Source organism: Bombina bombina, chromosome 3, assembly GCF_027579735.1.
Source record: "Bombina bombina isolate aBomBom1 chromosome 3, aBomBom1.pri, whole genome shotgun sequence".
In the NCBI taxonomy this organism is placed as follows: Eukaryota; Metazoa; Chordata; class Amphibia; order Anura; family Bombinatoridae; genus Bombina; species Bombina bombina.
The window spans coordinates 236,716,879-236,740,956 of NC_069501.1; the positions used below are offsets into that span (position 1 = coordinate 236,716,879).

At 42.3% G+C, this 24,078-nt stretch overlaps 1 protein-coding gene across 3 annotated transcripts in view; it reads left to right on the forward strand.

Annotated features, from left to right (window-relative positions):
• SMG6 (SMG6 nonsense mediated mRNA decay factor) overlaps positions 1–24,078 on the forward strand; it is a 759,224-nt gene that overhangs the window by 33,052 nt on the left and 702,094 nt on the right. The window contains exon 1 of one of the 3 annotated variants that reach the window (XM_053706212.1): positions 6,204–6,266. The exons of the other annotated variants lie outside the window; for them this stretch is intronic. The gene's annotated coding sequence lies outside the window, so the exon portion shown is untranslated. Of the gene's footprint in view, positions 1–6,203; positions 6,267–24,078 lie in introns of those variants that run through there. 3 annotated transcript variants of the gene reach the window in all.

The following is a 24,078-nucleotide window of genomic DNA, read 5'->3' on the forward strand; positions in this document are numbered from 1 at the left end:
GTTATTTTTAAATAGTACCGGAGTTGTGCTATTTTATCTCAGGCAGTAAATAGAAGAAGAATCTGCCTGAGGTTTCTATGATCTTAGCAGGTTGTAACTAAGATCCATTGCTATTCTCACATATGTCTGAGGGGATTACACAGATGAGGTAACTTCAGCGAGAGAATGGCGTGCAGTTTATTCTGCTATCAGGTATGTGCAGTTATAATTTTTTCTAGAGATGGAAAACACTAGAAAATGCTGCTGATACCGGATTAATGTAAGTTAAGCCTGAATACAGTGATTTAATAACGACTGGTATCATGCTTACTCCCATGGGTAATACCCTTATGATATTGCAATATAAACGTTTGCTGGCATGTTTAATCGTTTTTATATATGCATTGGTGATAAAACTTTATTGGGGCCTAGTTTTTTCCACATGGCTGGCTTAAATTTTGACTAGAAACAGTTTTACTGAGGCTTTCCACTGTTATAGTATAAAAGTTACAGTTGGTGCAGTTTAAATTACAAACTGTGACATCCAGCTTCCCTCAGGAGTCCCCTGTATGCTATAGGACATCTCTAAAGGGCTCAAAGGCTTTCCAAAGTAGTTTATTGGGGAAGGTAGGACCACAGCTTGCTGTGGCAGTTACAAAAAAAAAAAAAAAAAAAAGTCTATTTCGTTTTTTTTTTTATCCGTTTTTTGAACTAAGGGGTTAATCATCCATTTGCAAGTGGATGCAATGCTCTGCTAGCCTATTACATACACTGTAAAAATTTCGTTTGATTTACTGCATTTTTTCACTGTTTTTCAAATTCTGACAAAATTTGTTTCTCTTAAAGGCACAGTACCGTTTTTTATATTTGCTTGTTAACTTGATTTAAAGTGTTTTCCAAGCTTGCTAGTCTCATTGCTAGTCTGTATAAACATGTCTGACATAGAAGAAACTCCTTGTTCATTATGTTTAAAAGCCATGGTGGAACCCCCTCTTAGAATGTGTACCAAATGTACTGATTTCATTTTATGCAATAAAGATCATATTCTGTTTTTAAAAAAATTATCACCAGAGGAATCTGACGAGGGGAAAGTTATGCCAACTAACTCTCCCCACGTGTCAGACCCTTTGACTCCCGCCCAAGGGACTCACGCTCAAATTGGCGCCAAGTACATCTAGGGCGCCCATAGCGTTTACTTTACAAGACATGGCGGCGGCAGTCATGGATAATACACTGTCAGCGGTATTAGCCAGACTACCTGAACTTAGAGGTTAGCGAGATAGCTCTGGGGTGAGACAAAATGCAGAGCATTCTGACGCTTTAAGAACCATGTCTGATACTGCCTCACAATATGCAGAAGCTGAGGAAGGAGAGCTTCAGTCAGTGGGTGATGTTAATGACTCAGGAAAGATACCTGATTCTAATATTTCTACATTTAAATTTAAGCTTGAACACCTCCGCGTGTTACTTGGGGAGATTTTAACTGCTCTGAATGACTGTGATACCATTGCAGTGCCAGAGAAATTTTGTAGACTGGATAAATGCTTTGCAGTGCCGGTGTGTACTGATGTTTTTCCAATACCTAAAAGGTTTACAGAAATTATTAATAAGGAATGGGATAGACCAGGTGTGCCGTTCTCTTCCCCTCCTATTTTTAGAAAAATGTTTTCCAATAGACGCCACCACACGGGACTTATGTCAGACAGTCCCTAAGGTGGAGGGAGCAGTTTCTACTCTAGCAAAGCGTACTACTATCCCTGTCGAGGACAGTTGTGCTTTTTTAGAGCCAATGGATAAAAAATTAGAAGGTTACCTTAAGAAAATATTTATTCAACAAGGTTTTATCCTACAGCCCATTGCATGCATTGCCCCTGTCACTGCTGCTGCGGCGTACTGGTTTGAGTCTCTGGAAGAGGCTTTACAGGTAGAGACTCCATTGGATGACATACTTGGCAAACTTAGAGCACTTAAGCTAGCCAATTATTTTATTTCTTATGCCATTGTTCATTTGAATAAACTAACGGCTAAGAATTCTGGTTTTGCTATACAGGCGCGCAGAGCGCTATGGCTTAAATCATGGTCAGCTGACGTGACTTTAAAATCTAAGCTACTTAACATTCCCTTCAAGGGGCAGACCCTATTCGGGCCTGGTTTGAAGGAGATTATTGCTGATATCATGGGAGGAAAAGGTTGTGCCCTTCCTCAGGACAGGTCCAAATCTAGGGCCAAACAGTCTAATTTTCGTGCCTTTCGAAACTTCAAGGCAGGTGCGGCATCAACTTCCTCTAATAATAAACAAGAGGGAACTTTTGCTCAATCCAAGACGGTCTGGAGACCAAACCAGACCTGGAAAAAAGGTAAGCAGGTCAAAAAGCCTGCTGCTGCCTCTAAGACAGCATGAAGGAACGACCCCCTATCCGGTAACGGATCTAGTAGGGGGCAGACTTTCACTCTTCGCCCAGGCATGGGCAAGAGATGTTCAGGATCCCTGGGCGTTGGAAATTATATCCCAGGGATATCTTCTGGACTTCAAAGCTTCCCCCCCAAAAGGGAGATTTCACCTTTCACAATTATCTGCAAACCAGATAAAGAGTGAGGCATTCTTACACTGTGTACGAGACCTCCTAGTTATGGGAGTGATCCATCCAGTTCCAAAGGAGGAACAGGAACAGGGTTTTTACTCAAATCTGTTTGTGGTTCCCAAAAAAGAGGGAACCTTCAGACCGATTTTGGATCTAAAGATCTTAAACAAATTCCTCAAAGTTCCGTCGTTCAAGATGGAAACTATTCGTACCATCCTACCACTGATCCAGGAGGGTCAATACATGACTACAGTGGATCTAAAGGATGCTTATCTTCACATTCCGATACACAAAGATCATCATCGGTTTCTCAGGTTTGCCTTTCAAGACAGGCATTACCAGTTGTAGCTCTTCCCTTTGGATTAGCTACAGCCCCAAGAATCTTTACAAAGGTTCTAGGGTCGCTTTTGGCGGTCCTAAGGCCGCGGGGCATAGCAGTAGCCCCTTATTTAGACGACATCCTGATACAGGCGTCAAACTTCCAAATTGCCAAGTCTCATACGGACGTAGTACTGGCATTTCTGAGGTCGCATGGGTGGAAAGTGAACGAGGAAAAGAGTTCTCTATCCCCACTCACAAGAGTTTCCTTTCTAGGGACTCTGATAGATTCTGTAGAAATGAAAATTTACCTTGACGGAGTCCAGGTTATCAAAGCTTCTAAATTCCTGTCGGGTTCTTCATTCCATTCCGCGCCCTTTGGTGGCTCAGTGTATGGAAGTAATCGGCTTAATGGTAGCGGCAATGGACATAGTGCCGTTTGCACGCTTACATCTCAGACCGCAGCGGGGATTACACAGATTTGGCCCCTCAACTGAATCTGGACCAGTAGACCAGGGATCCTCTTCCCTGGTGGCTCTCGGGTCCATCTGTCCAAAGGTATGACCTTCGCAGGCCAGATTGGACTATTGTAACAACAAATGCCAGCCTTCTAGGTTGGGGTGCAGTCTGGAACTCCCTGAAGGTTCAGGGATCGTGGACTCAGGAGGAGTCTCTCCTTCCAATAAATATTCTGGAACTAAGAGCGATATTCAAGGCTATTCAGGTTTGGCCTCAGTTAGCAACTCTGAGGTACATCAGATTTCAGTCGGTCAACATCACGACTGTAGCTTACATCAACCATCGAGGGGGAACAAGAAGTTCCCTAGAGATGTTAGAAGTTTCAAAAATAATTCACTGGGCAGAGATTCACTCTTGTCACCTATCAGCTATCCATATCCCAGGTGTAGAGCACTGGGAGGCGGATTTTCTAAGTCGTCAGACTTTTCATCCGGGAGAGTGGGAACTCCATCCGGAGGTATTTGCACAACTGATTCTCCGTTGGGGCAAACCAGAACTGGATCTCATGGCGTCTCGCCAGAACGCCAAGCTTCCGTGTTACGGATCCAGGTCCAGGGATCCCAAGGCGACACTGATAGATACTCTAGCAGCGCCCTGGTCTTTCAACCTGGCTTATGTGTTTCCACCGTTTCCTCTGCTCACTCGACTGATTGCCAAGATCAAGCAGGAGAGAGCATCAGTGATTCTGATAGCACCTGCGTGGCCACGCAGGACCTGGTATGCAGATCTAGTGGACATGTCATCCTTTCCACCATGGTCTCTGCCTCTGAGACAGGACCTTCTACTTCAGGGTCCTTTCAACCATCCAAATCTAATTTCTCTGAGGCTGACTGCCTGGAGATTGAATGCTTGATTTTATCAAAGCGTGGCTTCTCCGAGTCAGTTATTGATACCTTAATACAGGCACGAAAGCCTCTCACCAGGAAAATATCTTTATTGGTGTGAATCCAAGGGTTACTCATGGAGTAAGGTCAGGATTCCTAGGATTTTATCTTTTCTCCAAGAAGGTTTGGAAAAAGGATTGTCAGCTAGTTTCTTAAAGGGACAGATTTTTGCTCTGTCTATTCTTTTGCACTAGCGTCTGGCAGATGTTCCAGACGTTCAGGCATTTTGTTAGGCTTTAGTTTGAATCAAGCCTGTGTTTAAACCTGTTGCTCCACCATGGAGCTTAAACTTGGTTCTTAAGGTTTTTCAAGGAGTTCCGTTTGAACCTCTTCATTCCATAGATATCAAACTTTTATCTTGGAAAGTTCTTTTTTTTTTTTTTTTTTTTTTTTTGTAGCTATTTCCTCGGCTCGTAGAGTCTCTGAGCTATCTGCATTACAATGTGATTCTCCTTATCTGATTTTTCATACGGATAAGGTAGTCCTGCGTACCAAACCTGGGTTCTTACCTAAGGTGGTATCTAACAAGAATATCAATCAAGAGATTGTGGTTCCATCCTTGTGTTACACAATCTGGGCGTGGTCTGTGCTTTAAAGTTTTACTTACAAGCTACTAAAGATTTTCGTCAAGCATCTGCTTTGTTTGTTGTCTACTCTGGACAGAGGAGAGGTCAAAAGGCTTCGGCAACCTCTTTTTCTTTTTGGCTAAGAAGCTTAATCCGCTTTTCCTATGAGACTGCTGGACAGCAGCCTCCTGAAAGGATTACAGCTCATTCCACTAGAGCTGTAGCTTCCACTTGGGCCTTTAAAAATGAGGCTTCTGTTGAACAGATTTGCAAGGCGGCGACTTGGTCTTCGCTTCATACTTTTTCAAAATTTTACAAATTTGATACTTTTGCTTCTTCGGAGGCTATATTTGGGAGAAAGGTTTTACAGGCAGTGGTTCCTTCCATTTAAGTTCCTGCCTTGTCCCTCCCTTCATCCGTGTACTTTAGCTTTGGTATTGGTATCCCACAAGTAATGGATGATCCGTGGACTGGATACACCTTACAAGAGAAAACACAATTTATGCTTACCTGATAAATTTATTTCTCTTGTGGTGTATCCAGTCCACGGCCCGCCCTGTCATTTTAAGGCAGGTAATTTTTAAATTTAAACTACAGTAACCACTACACCCTATGGTTCCTCCTTTCTCGGCTTGTTTTCGGTCGAATGACTGGCTATGACAGTTAGGGGAGGAGCTATATTACAGCTCTGCTGTGGGTGTCCTCTTGCAACTTCCTGTTGGGAATGAGAATATCCCACAAGTAATGGATGATCCGTGGACTGGATACACCACAAGATAAATAAATGTATCAGGTAAGCATAAATTGTGTTTTCTCTCTCTCTCCTATGATGAGGCAGACTAGGGACTCCCCCAGAAGCCCCATGATGCACTGGGCATCACCATCTTTGAAGCCACATGGGGGAGGGGGGCTATATGGGGACTATACTAGGCTATTTTATTAAAAAAATAAATATATTTTCAAGATATGGTGGGTCGACAACGTCATCATTTACTGTTGGGAATATCACTCCTGGCCAGCAGGAGGAGGCAAAGAGCACTACAGTAAAGCTGCTAAGTATCACTTCCCTTCCCATAAACCCCAATCATTTGCTTTGCCTTGGTGCATGGAGGAGGTGAAGTTTTGGTGTCTGAAGAAAATTGGATTTCTTTTACTACAAGGAAGATTTTAAATACTTTGAAAGCCAGAGTAGGTTTTTTTCAATGATTGGGTCTAGCTGTAGTTCATGTCAATCTCTTCAGTAGGGTAGTGGTGGCTTTAAAGCAGTTAGGAACTTGTGTTTTCCTAACATTTGTGCTGCCTAGTATAGAAAACCATAGTAGGTTTACTCTGTTCTTTCTTTTTTCTACAGGTCTCTGTGAGGAGTGGCGTCCTTTCATGCCGAGTAGGCTGTCCTCCTGCCGGACGGCTAGCTGCACGTAAGTGCTTTATTCTAAGTTGGGAGACTAGCACTGGGAAACTGCCTGCAATATTTATTGGGACAGTAAAATAATCCTTTGGAAAAGGATTTTATTAGGCAGCGGCAGGCACTGATTGATTTATGTGTGAGACATGTGGGTTTATTCCCTGTGTGTGGGAATCATTCCTTGAGGCTTTTTTTTTTTTTATTGTTGGGAAGCGTTCATTGCTTTGCACTTTATTTGTTTTGCAAGATGTACCGAGTCCACGGATTAAACTGTTAGTTTTATTTTATCTTCAATCAAGTGTTTGTTATTTTTAAATGGTACCGGTGTTGTACTATTTACTCTCAGGCAGGACATAGATGAAGACTTCTGCCTGGAGGATGATGATCTTAGCATTTGTAACTAAGGTCCACTGCTGTTCCCACAGAAGCTGAGGAGTACTTCAGTGTGAGGAACGGTTTCTTGCTATACAGCAATGAGGTATGTTCAGTCATATTTTCTGCAGAGACTGTGTTAATTCAGAAAGGCTGACAGTGTCCCCATTAGGGGAAGGGTAAGCAGTAATCCTAGTGTTATCAGAGGTTTTTACTAGCTTACATAAAAGGTTAATTTTTTGTGGGCACTTTATGTGAATTTGGGACAAACGTTTTTGTGTCTGGGAGTAACGTTTTCTGTTTTATGGGACATTTGCTTGAGGGTTCTTTGGGGTTGTTTATAACCCACATGGCTTTCAGGCAGGGTTTGTTAGTTTTGTGTAGGCCCCAGCAACATCGAGTGAGGTGGGCGTGGCCTACATTTACAAGCAGCAAGCTACTTCTCCTGAGGTCCTGTTAGTCTTCTGAGGGACTAATTAAAGCTTTAAACCCCATATCGCTTCCTAAGGGCAGGTAGGGCCACAGCAGAGCTGTGGCAAGGTGCTTTAGGGGTTTTTAACTGGTTTTATACACTTATCAATCCGTTTTTTTTTCATTTGGGGGTCTATTGCTTTTTTACCTGTGTTGCAATCCTTCTAAACCTTAGTGGGTACACTGTTAACATTTCGGAATTTTGAAGCAATTTTAACCTGTTTTGCAGTTTGTTTATGCCTTTTTTTTCTCTTAAAGGTACAGTACCGTTTTTGCAAATTGTGTATTTTTTATTAAATAAAGTGTTTTCCAAGCTTGCTTGCTTCATTACTAGCCTGTTAAACATGTCTGACACTGAGGAAACTCATTGTTCAATTTGTTTAGAAGCCATTGTGGAACCCCCTCTAAGAATGTGTCCCAATTGTACTGATATGTCTATAAATTGCAAACAACATATTTTGACTTATAAGAATTTGGCATTAGATGATTCTCAGACAGAAGGAAATCAGGTTTCGCCATCTAGTTCTCCCCAAGTGTCACAACCAGTTACGCCCGCACAAGCAACGCCAAGTACTTCTAGTGCATCTAATTCTTTCACCTTGCAAGATATGGCTTCAGTTATGAATACTACCCTCACAGAGGTTTTATCTAAACTGCCAGGGTTGCAAGGGAAGCGCAGTAGCTCTGGGTTAAGAACAAATGCTGAGCCTTCTGACGCTTTAGTAGCCGTATCCGATATTCCCTCACAATGTTCTGAAGTAGGGATGAGGGATTTGCTGTCTGAGGGAGAGATTTCTGATTCAGGAAAGATGTTCCCTCAGACCGATTCAGATATGACGGCATTTAAATTTAAGCTAGAGCACCTCCGTTTATTGCTCAGGGAGGTTTTAGCTACTCTGGATGATTGTGACCCTATTATCGTTCCAGAGAAATTGTGTAAAATGGACAAATATTTAGAGGTTCCTGTTTACACTGATGTTTTTTCGGTCCCTAAGAGGATTTCGGACATTGTTACTAAGGAGTGGGATAGACCAGGTATTCCGTTCGCTCCCCTCCTGTTTTTAAGAAAATGTTCCCCATTTCTGACACCATAAAGGACTCATGGCAGACAGTCCCTAAGGTGGAGGGAGCTATTTCTACTCTGGCTAAGTGTACAACTATACCTATTGAGGACAGTTGTGCTTTCATTGATCCTATGGATAAAAAGTTAGAGGGTCTCCTAAAGAAAATTATCAGGGTTTTCTTCTTCAACCTATAGGGTGCATTGTTCCGGAAACCACTGCAGCTGCTTTTTGGTTTGAGGCTCTAGAAGAGGCTCTTCAGAGACCACACTAGATTATATTTTGGACAGAATTAAGGCCCTTAAGTTGGCTAATTCTTTTATTACAGACGCTGCTTTTCATCTTGCTAAGTTAGCGGCAAAGAATTCAGGTTTTGCCATTTTAGCTCGAAGAGCGTTATGGCTTAAGTCCTGGTCAGCTGATGTGTCATCTAAACCTAAGCTTTTGACCATCCCTTTCAAAGGTAAGACCCTATTCGGGCCTGCACTGAAAGAGATAATTTCAGACATCACTGGAGGGAAGGGTCATGCCCTTCCTCAAGATAAGTCAAATAAGACAAGGGTCACCAAACAAAATAATTTTCTTTCCTTTCGAAACTTCAAGGGTCTTCCCGCTTCCTCTTCCCCTGCTGCAAAGCAAGAGGGGAACTTTGCTCAATCCAAGCCAACCTGGAGACCTAACCAGGCTTGGAACAAGGGTAAACAGGCCAAAAAGCCTGCTGCTGCCACTAAGACAGCATGAAGAGGTAGCCCCCGATCCGGGAAGGATCAAGTAGGGGGCAGACTTTCTCTCTTTGCTCAGGCCTGGGAAAGAGACGTTCAGGACTCCTGGGCCGTAGAAATTGTAACCCAGGGGTATCTCCTAGATTTCAAAGATTCTCCTCCAAGGGGGAGGTTCCATCTTTTTCAATTGTCTGTAAACCAGACAAAAAGAGAGGCGTTCTTACGCTGTGTAGAAGACCTTTTTACCATGGGTGTGATCTGCCCAGTTCCAAAAACAGAACAGGGGCAAGGTTTCTATTCCAATCTGTTTGTGGTTCCCAAAAAAGAGGGAACCTTCAGACCAATTCTAGATCTCAAGAACCTAAACCAATTCCTAAGAGTTCCATCCTTCAAGATGGAGACCATTCGGACTATTTTACCAATGATCCAGGAGGGTCAATATATGACTACCGTGGATCTTAAGGATGCGTATCTACACATTCCTATCCACAAAGATCATCACCAGTTCCTCAGGTTTGCCTTTCTGGACAGGCATTACCAGTTTGTGGCTCTTCCCTTCGGGTTGGCCACGGCGCCAAGAATCTTCACAAAGGTGCTAGGGTCCCTTCTGGCGGTCCTAAGGCCGAGGGGCATAGCAGTGGCGCCTTATCTAGACAACATCTTAATTCAAGCGTCGACTTTCCAATTTGCCAAGTCTCACACGGACTTAGTGTTGGCCTTTCTAAGATCTCATGGGTGGAAGGTGAACGTGAAAAAGAGTTCTCTTATTCCTCTCACAAGAGTTCCATTCCTGGGAACTCTGATAGATTCGGTGGACATGAAGATTTTTCTGACGGAGGTCAGGAAATCAAAGATTATAACCACCTGCCGAGCTCTTCATTCCATTCCTCGGCCATCAGTGGCTCAGTGTATGGAGGTAATCGGACTTATCGTCGCGGCAATGGACATAGTTCCGTTTGCTCGCTTGCATCTCAGACCACTGCAACTATGCATGCTCCAACAGTGGAATGGGGATTATGCAGATTTATCTCCTCAGATAAATCTTGATCAAGAGACCAGAGACTCTCTTCTTTGGTGGTTGTCACAGGATCACCTGTCCAGGGGAATGTGTTTCCGCAGGCCAGCGTGGGTTATAGTGACGACGGACGCCAGCCTACTGGGCTGGGGTGCAGTCTGGAATTCCCTGAAAGCGCAGGGTTTGTTGACTCAGGAGGAGGCGCTCCTCCCGATAAATATTCTGTAATTAAGAGCGATATTCAATGCTCTTCAGGCGTGGCCTCAGCTGGCTTCGGCCGGTTTCATCAGGTTTCAGTCGGAAAACATCACGACTGTAGCTTATTTCAATCATCAGGGGGGAACAAGGAGTTCATTGGCGATAATAGAAGTTTCCAGGATAATCCAATGGGCAGAGACTCACTCTTGCCATCTATCAGCTATCTATATCCCAGGAGTAGAGAACTGGGAGGCAGATTTTCTAAGTTGTCAGACTTTTCATCCGGGGGAGTGGGAGCTCCGTCCGTCTCGTCAGAACGCCAAGCTTCCTTGTTACAGATCCAGGTCCAGGGATCCCCAGGCAGTACTGATAGATGCTCTAGCAGTACCCTGGTCATTCAACCTGGCTTATGTGTTTCCACCTTTCTCTCTCCTTCCGCGTCTGATTGCCAGAATCAAACAGGAGAGGGCTTCTGTGATTTTGATAGCACCTGCGTGGCCACGCAGGACTTGGTATGCAGACCTGGTGGACATGTCATCTATGCCATCATGGACTCTGCCACTGCGACGGGACCTTCTGATTCAAGGTCCGTTCAAGCATCCAAATCTAATTTCTCTGCAACTGACTGCTTGGAGATTGAACGCTTGATTTTATCCAAGCGGGGTTTCTCTGATTCGGTCATAGATACCTTGATTCAGGCTCATAAGATATGGTGTAAATATCTTTTTTGGTGCGAATCTAAAGGCTACTCATGGAGTAGGATCCTAGGATTTTGGCCTTTCTTCAAGAAGGATTGGAGAAAGGATTGTCAGCTAGTTCCTTAAAGGGACAGATATCTGCTTTGTCTATCCTATTACACAAGCGTCTGGCTGATGTCACAGACGTTCTGGCTTTTTGTCAGGCTTTAGTTAGAATCAAGTCTGTGTTTAAACCTGTTGCTCCGCCATGGAGTCTAAATCTAGTTCTTAATGTTCTTCAAGGGGTTCCATTTGAACCCATGCATTCCATAGATATTAAGCTTCTATCTTGGAAAGTTCTGTTTTTAGTTGCTATCTCTTCAGCTCTAAGAGTTTCTGAGCTATCTGCATTACAATGCGACTTGCCTTATCTTGTTTTCCATGTTGATAAGGTGGTTTTGCGTACCAAACTTGGGTTCCTCCCTAAGGTTGTTTCTAACAGGAATATCTATCAGGAAATTGTTCCTTCTCTGTGTCCTAATCCTCCTCCTAAGAAGGAATGTCTGTTGCACAACTTGGACTTGGTTCGTGCCTTGAAGTTTTATTTGCAGGCAACCAAAGATTTTCGCCAATCTTCTTCTTTGTTTGTTGTCTATGCTGGAAAGCGTAGAGGTCAAAAGGCTATGGCTACCTCTTTCCTTTTGGCTGAAAAGCATCATCCGTTTGGCTTATGAGACTGCTGGACAGCAGCCTCCTGAAAGAATTACAGCTCATTCCACTAGAGCAGTGGCTTCCACATGGGCTTTTAAAAATGATGCTTCTGTTGAACAGATTTGTAAGACTGCGACTTGGTCTTCGCTTCATACCTTTTCCAAATTTTCCAAATTTGATACTTTTGCTTCTTCGGAGGCTATTTTTGGGAGAAAAGTTCTTCAAGCAGTGGTGCCTTCCGTTTAGGTTCCTGTCTTGTCCCTCCCTTCATCCGTGTCCTAAAGCTTTGGTATTGGTATCCCACAAGTTAGGATGAATCCCGTGGACTCGGTACATCTTGCAAAAGAAAACAAAATTTATGCTTACCTGATAGATTTCTTTCTTTTGCGATGTACCGAGTCCACGGCCCGCCCTGTCTATTCAAGACAGAGAGTATTTTTTAAGTAAGCTTCAGTCACCTCTGCACCTTTATAGTTTCTCCTTTACTTCCTTGGCCTTCGGTCGAATGACTGGGGGGTTGAGTTAAGGGGGGAGCTATAAAGACAGCTCTGCTGTGGTGCTCTCTTTGCTACTTCCTGTCAGGAAGGACAATATCCCACAAGTTAGGATGAATCCGTGGACTCGGTACATCGCAAAAGAAAGAAATTTATCAGGTAAGCATAAATTTTGTTTTTATCTGCTCTGCAGTTTTATACTTCCCACTGTAGTACAGTGGTTCATTATTTGCAATGCTCTGATGCCTTGGTGGGATCGATATAGAGTTCATACCTCAACTCACTGGGTGAGTTTTTATCAGGTAGAGGATTATTTTTTACTCTGTAGGAAGAGGTTAATTTATTTTATTCTCAAATTCTGGGGTCGTAGAGCGCCTTTTCTCTTAGCTGGGCATTTCGTTGTTTCCCTGTAGCTTCTCCTTCTTCTCTGTGTGAGAACGGAGCGGCACCATTTTAGTCTGTCTTGGAAGTCTGTGACCCCGCCTCCTTCTCAATGTGTTCCCTGCGGCGGTTTTGTCTATTAGTGCTACAGCCCTGCTTATTTTAACAGCGCACACAATGGCTATGTTGCTGCTATGTGGTTGCTTTACAATGGCAGTTGCGTTTTAGCCTTATGTGATATTTGTGCAACGTTTTTTTCCTTCCAGGGTCCTCTATTACTGCATAACTAGTGACTAGTGCAACAATCCTCCCTTCTATTTAAAGTGACAGTGCAACCCACGTAGACCTTAATACATTAAGTTTAGGGTATTGGGGTTTGTTTAAATTGCTTCTCATGTCCTAAGGCAGTTTTTTGTTCACAATTAAAGTGACTGCACAATATTTTAGTTTGCTCAGGGAGCTAGAGTTCTGCTCCTATGGACAGATGATTTTATGCTTTGCATCATAATTTTTGATTGTGCAATACAATGGATGACTGTAAAATAAAGGACTTTACAATTTTAAGAAAAAATGTTTGAGCCTCATGTCTCTCAAGATGATGCTGTTTTGACATTGCCACTACTTTCTCCTCAAACATCCCAAGCCTTCATGGCTACTACACATAGTGGCCTGGATTTCCTATCAGTCTCCTGGAGGAGCTTATTTGCCTACAGAATTTGTTGCTCAGGTATCCTCTGCGGTACCTGCGGCATTCTCTGCTTTTCCTATATTTAAAGGGAATTTGCAAGAGGAAACTTAGATATTCAGATTGTAAGGTTCTGCTCCATATTCTGCTACACTGGTTGCTCCTCCTCATCAGACTTATGAGGAGGATACGTCGGTAGCCTCTGAGGGTGAAATCTCAGATTGGACAGTATAATTCCTTCATCTGATGCTGAAGTAGTAACCTTCAGATTTAAGCTTGAACACCTCGTGTATTGTTAAAGGAGGTTTTGGCTACTTTGGACGACTCAGATACCCATGTTGTTGTCAACCCTACAAAATCTAGTAAACTTTCTAAATACTAGGATTCCACTGTGGAAGTTTTTTCCCTGTTCCAGACCGTGCTAGTAGATTTTTTTTTTTTCACAGGCATGGGTGAAGTCAGGGATTTCTTTGTTCTCTGTCTCCCATCTTTAAAATATGTTGTTCCTGTCGCTGTCTCCATTAGATATCATGGCGCACTGTGCCTACATTTATAAAGGGTTCTTTCTTCTCTGGCTAAGAGAACTTTGATTCCTAGAGAGGATAGCTACTCTTCAAGATCAATGGACTAAGCTGGAGGCTTACATGGAACAAGTGTGGCATCTTATTGATGCGGCGCCTTGTCTGATTCCGTTTTGATAGGGACTCCTTTTGGAGGAGATCCAGAACAGAATTACGGCCCTTAAGCTTGCCAATTATTTTATTTCTTATGCTTCCATGCCAGTATTTAAGCCAGTAGCCAAGATATCTGGCTTTGCTGTTCTAGCCCGCGGGGCGTTGTGACTTATTCTTGGTCAGTGGATTTTTCCCCTGAGTCCAAGCTTCTGTCTCTTCCTTACATGGGTAAGACCTTGTTTGGTCCTGTTCTGAAATATTTCTGATATTTCGGGTGGAAAAGGGTCTTTTCTACCACAAGACAAGATGAATAGACCTAAAGGAGTTTGCTCCCAATCCGGGATAGGACCAAGTGGGTTGTTGAATCTCTGTCTTCAAATATGGATACGAGATGTCCCAAATACGGTATGGACATAGTATCTTAGGGTTACTAAATAGAGTTCATACCTCTCCTCCCAGAGGCAGGTCTTCCTCTCATTTTGATCTGCAGGCCAGATAACTGTGAAGCATTTTTGAAGTGCATTTGTAACCTCTCTTCTCTGAGTGATAGTTCCAGTTCATGTAAGGAACGGGGTCTAGGATTTTATTCATTCCTGTTCGTGGTTTCCGAAAAAGAGGGAATTTTTCGTCCTATTCTAGACTAAAGTGTCAACAGGTGTTCTCAGGGTACCGTCCTCCAAATAGGAAACCATTGGTTCCTTTTTTCTTTTGGTCCAAGAAGGTCAGTTCATGATGACCATAGACCTGGAGGACACGTATTTTCAAGTTCCTGAGCTTTGTCTTTCTGTCAAACTCCTTTTAATTTTTGCTCTTCCCTTCAGCCTTTCCACAGCTCCCACAGGGGGCTATCTTGGCAATGATCAGGTTTCGGGGAATTGCTGTGGTTCCCTTCCTGGATGCATAATGGTTCAGGCGCCATCTTTTCAACAAGCAAACTCTCATACTGAGATCTTGTTGTCTTATTCGTGAATCTGGAAATGAGTTCCCTTGTTCCTGATACAAGGGTAGTTTTCTTGGAGACCATATTAGAATTCCTATCGATGATAATATTTCTGACAGAGGTCAGAAGATCCAAAATTCTGTCCTTTTGCCTCTCTCTAGCAGTCTACTGTTAGGTCATCAGTGGCTCAATGTATGGAGGTAATTGGTCTGATGGTCGCTTCCATAGACATCATCCGTTTGCTCAATTCTATTTGAGAGCTCTGCAGTTATGCATGCTAAGACAATGGAACAGGACCATGCGAATCTGTCTCAGAGGATATATCTAGATCAGTCAACAAGAAGACTCTCTTCCATGGTGGTTTTTCTCAGGAACATCTGCCTCAGGGCAAATGCTTTCAGAGACCTTCCTGGGTGATTGTGACCACCGACGCCAGCCTGCTAGACTGGGGAGCAATCTGGAGCTCATTAAAGGCACAAGGACTATGGGCTCGGGAGGAGTCTGCTCTCCCCATAAACATCTTGGAGGTGAGAGCGATTTACAATGCTCTGATGGCTTGGCCTCAGTTGTCCTTAGCCTGGTTTATCAGGTTTCAGTCAGACAACATAACCTCAGTGGCTTACATCAACCACCAGGGAGGAATTCTGAGTTCCTTAGCCATGAAGGAGGTGACCCGAATTGTTCAGTGGAGCGAAAGCTCACAATTGCTGTCTGCCATCCACATTCCTGGAGTGGACAACTGGGAAGTGTATTTCCTTAGCAGACAGACTTTTCATTCCGGGGAGTGGGCTCTCCATCCAGAGGTTTTCTTAAAGTTCATCCTCAAATGGGGGGTGCCGGAACTAGATTTGATGGCGCCTCGGCAGAATGCCAAGCTTCTAAGCTTCTAAGGTACGGTTCAAGGTCAAGAGATCCACAGGCTGCTCTAATAGATGCTCTGGCGGTTCCATTTTTTTTTCTCAGTTTGCTCTCCTTCCACGAGTCCTTGCTCGTATCAGGCAGGAGAGAGCATCAGTGATTCTAATAGCTCTTGCGTGGCTTCGCAAGATCTCGTATGCAGACCTAGTGCAGATGTAGTCTCTCCCACCTTGGAGATTGCCTCTGAGGAAGGACCTTCTAATTCAGGGTCCATTCTTTCACCCAGCTCTTGTTTCCCTGAAGCTGACTGCTTGGAGATTGAACACTTAGTTCTGTCTTTGCATGGTTTTTCTGAGGCGGTCATTGAGACCATGATTCAGGTTCGCAAGCCTGTTCCTAGAAAGATTTACCATAAGATATGGCGTAAATATCTTTATTGGTGTGAATCCAAGGGCTACTCTTGGAGTAGGGTCAGGATTCCTAGGATTTTGTCCTTTCTCCAGGAAGGTCTGGAGAAAGAATTTTCAGTCGGTACTCTGAACAACTGGTACATCTGCCAAACGCTTGACCCTTCAATCATTTTGTCAGGGCCTGGTCGGAATCAGGCCTGTGTTTTGTTTGTCTGCTCCTCCTTGGAGCCTTAACCTTGTTCTTAAAGTTTTGCAGCAAGCTCCGTTTGAGTCATTGCATTCCATAGATATTAAGTTTTTATCTTAGGTTTTGTTTCTTATTGCTATCTCTTCTGCTCGGAGAGTCTCGTACTAAGTTGGGTTTTCTTCCTAAAGTGGTTTCAGATAGAAATAAGGAAATTGTTGTTCCTTCTCTATATCCTCATCCTTCTTCTCATAAGGAGCGTTTGTTGCACAACTTGGATGTTGTGCGTGCTTTAAAATGTTATCTACTAGCAACTAAGGATTTTTGTCAGTCTTCTGTCCTGTCCTGTGTGTTGTAAAGGTCAGAAAGCTACTGCTACTTCTTTCTCTCTGGTTGAGAAGTACAATTAGTTTTGTTATGAGAATTACGACTCATTCTCTAGGGCTGTCTCCTCTTCTTGGGCTTTTAAAAATTAAGCTTCTGTGGAACAGTTTTGCAGGGCTGCAACTTGGTCCTCTCTACATACTTTTTCAAAAAATTTCAAATTTGATACTTTTGCCTCAGCCAAGATTTCCTTTGGGAGAAAGGTTTTTCAATCGGTGGTGCCTTCTGTTTAGGTCTACCTGTCTTGCCTCTTGTCTCTCCCCAGTCATCTGTGTCCTCTAGCTTGGGTATTGGTTCCCAACTGTAAATGATGATGTTGTGGACTCACCATATCTTAGGAAAGAAAACTAAATTTATGCTTGCCTTTTAAGAGATAGATTTATATAATTTTTTTTTTTTTACTAAACCTCAGGCACCTCTACACCTTTGTGTTACTTATTTTACTCCATTTCCCTTTGGTCGAATGACTGGGGTTTATGGGAAGGGAAGTGATACTTAACAGCTTTGCTGTGGTGCTCTTTGCCGCCTCCTGCTGGCCAGGAGTGATATTCCCAACAGTAAATGATGACGCCGGATTTTGGCAAAGACAGTTATGGAATTATTATTTGAATTGTGAACAGCAGTCTGTGCACACACATTTAGCAGTTTGTGCACACACTTATAGGCACTTACTCATATCAAGTGAGCAATAAGCTCACACACGTTTAGAGATCAACCTCCATAGAGTTTTCACTGTCAATAGATATTTTAGGTAAGACATATATGGTTTTAGAATTGTGAATAGCAGTTTGTGCACACACTTATAGGTATTTTCGTACATTATTCATTTGAAGTCCACACATTATTCATTTTATTATTAGTTATAATTTTTTAGGTTGTGGGTTATTTCTGGCAGCTTCTGACAGCTTCAACGGAATTTTTACATTGTATTATTCAACAAAGCTGTTATATTGTATTATTTTGTCTATACACTGTATAAATTAACTTTCTTAATGTCAGCATGAATGTGTCATCTACTTTTGATCTATCATATGTGATGTTTTATTCGGTTTCATCATAAGCGTTTTTCATCGCTATTCCAATAAGATATATGTACATATGATTTTATCTGTGAAATAGCTTTGCATACAAGGATTAATCAGTTGGGATTGATTGTATTATATAATGTAGACATATTTTAGATCTAACACTGTTTTGAAACTGTTTGACACAACAGCTAAAGACTGACATGTCCATTGCACCTGTGCTCTCAGAATCTGATTGGATAGGATAACATTTAAATAAGTGCATCAGTATAGAGTTTGTTATGCCTGAGGAAACAGTGTTACTGCTGAGGAACGTGTTGCATATCTGGGGGTACAGACTGTTCATACCCACCAGCTTTTAACATTGTATTGTTTGAATTTTATATGGTTTTAATCAGTTTTTAAACTACAGCAGTGTTTACAAGCCCTAATTGCCAGGTGCACATATGTGTTGGGCCTACTGTTTGGTTCATCACTGTGTTTGAGCTGTCCCTGGACTACGTGCAGCTGTTGGGAGGAGGTGATCTGACACACCTTTATACTGTCAGCCTGCGTCTACTAGCACATGAGGGTGCTCTATGGAAATGTGAGTACCCTGTGTTTGACATTTTCTATCTGGTTTGTCTATTTGGTGACTGATACACACATGAGGCACCTCTCTTATATTTGCTAGATGCTGTTGTTTTATTCCACTACATTAGTATGAAGAGGAGTGCAGCCACTGTGATCCTGAAATTGCTACAGGAAATTTAACCTCTGATGAACTGACCATTCATGGGAGTACAGGAGCTTTAACCCCTGATGAACTGACCATACCTGGGAGTCCAGGAGCTCTAACCCCTGATGAATTGACAATATATGGGAGTACAGGAGCTCTAACCCCGATGAACTGACAATATATGGGAGTACAGGAGCTCTAACCCCTGCTGAACTGACAATATATGGGAGTACAGGAGCTCTAACCCCTGCTGAACTGACAATATATGGGAGTACAGGAGCTCTAACCCCTGATGAATTGACAATATATGGGAGTACAGGAGCTCTATCCCCTGATGAACTGACCATACATGGGAGTACAGGAGCTCTAACCCCTGATGAACTGACCATACGTGGGAGTCCAGGAGCTCTAACCCCTGATGAATTGACAATATATGGGAGTACAGGAGCTCTAACCCCTGATGAACTGACCATACATGGGAGTACAGGAGCTCTAACCCCTGATGAATTGACAATATATGGGAGTACAGGAGCTCTAACCCCTGATGAACTGACCATACATGGGAGAACAGGAGCTCTAACCCTTGATGAATTGACAATATATGGGAGTACAGGAGCTCTAACCCTTGATGAATTGACAATATATGGGAGTACAGGAGCTCTAACCCCTGATGAATTGACAATATATGGGAGTACAGGAGCTCTAACCCCTGATGAACTGACAATATATGGGAGTTCAGTATATCCTGTGACTAGGGTTATTGTTGTCTATCATCTGTATATACTTTTTCACCTTGTTTTATGTATTCTATCATTAAGCGCCCCCTATAGAGCCATTTTTATAGTTCTTTTTTAATTATCTTTTGTGTTTGTGTCTTTCTGTGCCTGAAAGCGAGAGTGTATTTGTGTGTGGAACAGAGAGATTGTGTGAGTGTTAGTGTTTTGTGTGTGTGTGTGAATATCTATGTGCGAGTTTGAGGTTTTTTTTTTTTTATAAATAGTGTGTACTCTGCAAAAAACTAATTAGCTGTGCTGTGCAAGGCTGCAAGAGTTTTTGGATTTGGCCAGAACTAAGTGGCAACCCTAGTCTTATCTCTCTGCAAGCTTAGCCTATTTTGATGGGTTGTGGATTCAAAGAGCAAATCCAGCCATTTCATTTACAAGAAAGAAACATAAAGGAGCAATTTTCATACATTTTGTACTCTGCATCTTGTATAACATGTCATTGGGAACACATTGAGGACATCCGTTTACATAACACTGTCCCTTTTTAAATGGATTGAACAGCATGCAGTTTTAAACAGCTTTCCACTTTTCTTCTGTTATCAAATGTGCTTAATTTTCTCGGTACCTTTTATCCTAGATGAGTTCAGGAGCGTGATACAGATTTTTAGACACGTGCACGTTCCTGAGCTCCTATCAGCCTATCTATGTTTACTCTTCTACAAAGGATACCAAGAGAACAAAAAATTAGATAATAGAAATAAATGTGAATGTTGTTTAATATTTCATGCTGTATCTGAATAATGAATGCTTAATTTTGACTTTACTGTCCCTTTAAGTACTAGATGATTTTGCAAATAATGCTGATTCCATTATACCTCTATCTATAAACTAATTTCTTGGTTTATCATTTACCAGCATACTAAACAATTGCTTGAAGCAGCGTTTTACAGGTCAACACCCACCGATTTGTGGAATATACCTCTCTCATACACCAATTTCTTGGTCTATCATTCACCAGCTTCCATTTCACATACAATTGCTGTAAGTTTTAACCTTAATCTGGTACTTTAAGGTTAACAGCTGCTGCCGAAGCAGTGCTTTAGTCCAGAAAAAGTCTATATTGTAATCACAGTAAGTCCCAATGTCACAAGGGACATTAAGGTTGGTTCTGGACGGATCCAGATGTTTTTGTGTAAATAGTGTTTGATCTATCAGTGTCATGATGGGTTTGTGTGGAAAAGCACTTGAATTTATGTGTGTATTTCTAAATAGGACATGAATTTGGCTTTTTTCTGCAAAAGAAAAAGTAAGTTTATTGGGAATAGCAGTTTCTGGATGTGTTTGTGTGGAAATTACTTGGATTTATGTGTGTCTTTCTAAATAAGATCAAGATCCGGCTATTTACTTGTTGGGGAAAGGGGGAGGTCTCTTCTGGCTTGATCTAGATGTTTTTGTGAGAAAAATTGGACCCTGCAGTGTCTGTATGTATTTGTGTGGAAATTACTTGAATTTTTGTGTCCTAAATTAGACATGGATTTGTCACGATGCAGCTGTTTCTTTCTAATGACACAATGAGTCCACGGATCATCTAATTACTATTGGGATATTCAACTCCTGGCCAGCAGGAGGCGGCAAAGAGCACCACAGCAAAACTGTTAAATATCCCCTCCCTTCTATCCAACCCCAGTCATTCTCTTTGCCTACGTTAGTGTAAGGAATTGGTAAAGTTTGGTGTCTGAAAAGATTCTTCAATCAAGAGTTTATTATTTTATTTGCAGTACTAGTATGTGCTGTTTTTTACTCCAGGGTGTAGCTGTAGTCCATTTCAGTCTCTTCAGTAGAGCATTGGTGGCTTTTAAGCAAAGGGAACTTGTGGTACATAATTCTCACTGCGCCTCCCTCATATTTAAATAAAAGTTGCTGCCCTTATTATTTTCCACATGTCAATGTGAGGGAAAGGACCTCGCCAAACCTAGTGAGATGCCTTGCTGCCAGGCAGATTATTGAGGTAAGTGCTAATTTATTTTCTTAAGCAGCTTTAAGGAAAAGACATAGCACTCTACTATTTCCCTGACAGGGATATTTAATACATTACTCCTAGGGTTGCAAGGGTGGATTATGTATGGCAGTATTGCAGGCACTAGGGACATGAGGAGAACTTGGCTCATTTGGTGGTTTTATTAACGTTTTTGCATTAAGATGTCTGCTGAGACGTTATTTCTCTTGTAAGGTGTATCCAGTCCACGGATTCATCCATTACTTGTGGGATATTCTCCTTCCCAACAGGAAGCTGCAAGAGGACACCCACAGCAGAGCTGTCTATATAGCTCCTCCCTTAACTGCCACTCCCAGTCATTCTCTTGCAGCTTTCGACAAGAAAAGAAGTATCAAGAGATATGTGGTGACTTGTGTAGTTTATCTTCAATCAAAAGTTTATTTTTAAACGGTACCAGCGTTGTACTGTTTTTACCTCAGGCAGAAATTAGAAGAAGAGTTTTGCCTGAGGTTTTTGATGATCTTAGCAGGTTGTAACTAAGATCCACTGCTATTCTCACACATAACTGAAGAGTATGGGAAAACTTCAGCTGGGGGAATGGCCGGTAGGATTACCTGCTCTGAGGTATGTTCAGTATATTTTTTTCTAGAGAGATAAGGTCTAGAAAATGCTGACAGTGCCTGATATATTTAAGGTAAGCCTGATTACAGTGATTTAACAAACGACTGGGATCATGCTTGCAGTAAAGGGTAATATTCATGTTTATTGCTCTTATTACTTAGTATGTAAAACGTTTGCATGATATATAAAAAACGTTTTTTACTGAAGGTGATGAATCTTTATTTGGGGCCTAGTTTTCCACATGGCTGATTAGATTTTTCCTAGGAGTAGTTATTTATGGCCCTTTCACTTTGAGTGCATGGTGGGAGGGGCCTATTTTTGCGCTTTAATTGCGCAGTAGTTTTTACATTCTGAGACATCCAGCTTCCCTGAAGGAGTCCCCTGACATATAGGACCTCTGTAAAGGGTTTTTGTGCCTACAAAAGTCATTTTAAGGGCAGGTAGGAGCCACAGTAGAGCTGTGGCAGTTTGCTTGTGACTGTTTATAATGATTTTATCGTTTTTCTGATTCATTTTTGAGCCTGAGGGGTTAATCATCCATTTGCAAGTGGGTGCAATGCTATTTTAGTCTATTATACACACTGTAAAAATTTCGTAGAGTTTACTGCTTTTTTTCACTGTTTTGCAGTTTGTGATTGTTTTTTTTCCCTTAAAGGCACAGTACCGTTTTTTATATTCTGCTTTTTCACATTTATTAAAGTGTTTTCCAAGCTTGCTGGTCTCATTACTAGTCTTTTAAACATGTCTGACGTAGAGGAAACTCCTTGTTCATTATGTTTAGAAGCCATTGTGGAACCCCCTCCTTAGAATGTGTACCAAATGCACTGATCTTACTATAAATTATAAAGACCATATCATGGCTTTAAAAGATTTATCACCATAGGAAATTGACAAGGGGGAAGTTATGCCGACTAACTCTCCCCACGTGTCAGAACCTATAACTCCCGCTCAAGGGACGCCAAGTACATCTAGCGCGCCCATTGCGTATACCTTACAAGACATGGCGGCAGTTATAAATCATACCCTTACAGAGGTATTGTCCATACTGCCAGGGTTACAAGGAAAGCGGAACAGCTCTGGGGCTAGAACAAATATAGAGCTCTCTGACGCTTTAGTAGCTATGTCTGATATTCCCTCACAATGTGCCGAAGCAGGAGAGCTTCTATCTGTGGGTGATTTTTCTGATTCAGGGAAGACACTTCAACCTGATTCTGATATGTCTACATTTAAATTTAAACTTGAACACCTCCGCGTGTTGCTCAGGGAGGTTTTAGCAACTCTGGATGACTGTGACACCATTGTAGTCCCAGAGAAATTGTGTAAATTGGATAAATACTATGCAGTGCCTGTTTACACTGATGTTTTTCCAATCCCTAAGAGGTTTTCAGAAATTATTACTAAGGAATGGGATAGACCAGGTGTACCGTTCTCTCCCCCTCCTGTTTTTAAAAATATGTTTTCTATAGATGCCGCTACACGGGACTTGTGGCAAACGGTCCCTAAGGTGAAGGGAGCAGTCTCTACCCTAGCGAAGCGTACAACTATCCCTGTCGAGGACAGTTGTGCTTTTCTAGATCCAATGGAAAAAAAATTAGAGGGTTACCTTAAGAAAAATTTTATTCAACAAGGTTTTATTCTCCAGCCCCTTGCAAGCATTGCCCCAGTCACTGCTGCTGCGGCCTTCTGGTTTGAGTCTCTAGAAGAGGCTCTACAGGTAGAAACCCCGTTGGATGATATCCTTGACAAGCTTAAAGCTCTTAAGCTAGCCAATTCATTTGTTTCTGACGCCGTTGTTCATTTAACCAAGCTAACGGCTAAAAATTCAGGTTTTGCTATTCAGGCGCGTAGGGCGCTATGGCTTAAATCCTGGTCAGCTGACGTTACTTCAAAGTCTAAGCTTCTCAACATTCCCTTCAAGGGGCAGACCCTATTCGGGCCTGGACTGAAGGAGATCATTTCTGATATTACTGTAGGAAAAGGTCACGCCCTTCCTCAGGATAGGTCCAACAAATTAAGGACCAAACAGACTAATTTTTGTTCCTTTCGAAACTTCAAGAGTGGCGCAGCTTCAACTTCTCTAATACAAAAAAAAGGTAAATTTTGCCCAGTCCAAGCCGGTCTGGAGACCTAACCAGGTTTGGAACAAGGGAAAGCAGGCCAAAAAGCTGCTGCTGCCTCTAAGACAGCATGAAGGATCAGCCCCCGATCCGGAAACGGATCTAGTAGGGGGCAGACTTTCTCTCTTCGCCCAGGCTTGGGCAAGAGATGTCCAGGATCCCTGGGCATTGGAAATTGTGTCCCAGGGATATCTTCTGGACTTCAAAGCTTCTTCCCCAAAAGGGGGATTTCATCTCTCATAATTTTCTGCAAACCAGATAAAGAGAGATGCATTCTTACATTGTGTTCAAGACCTCCTAGTTATGGGAATGATCCACCCAGTTCCAAAGGAGGAACAGGGGCAAGGCTTCTTTTCAAATCTGTTTGTAGTTCCCAAGAAAGAGGG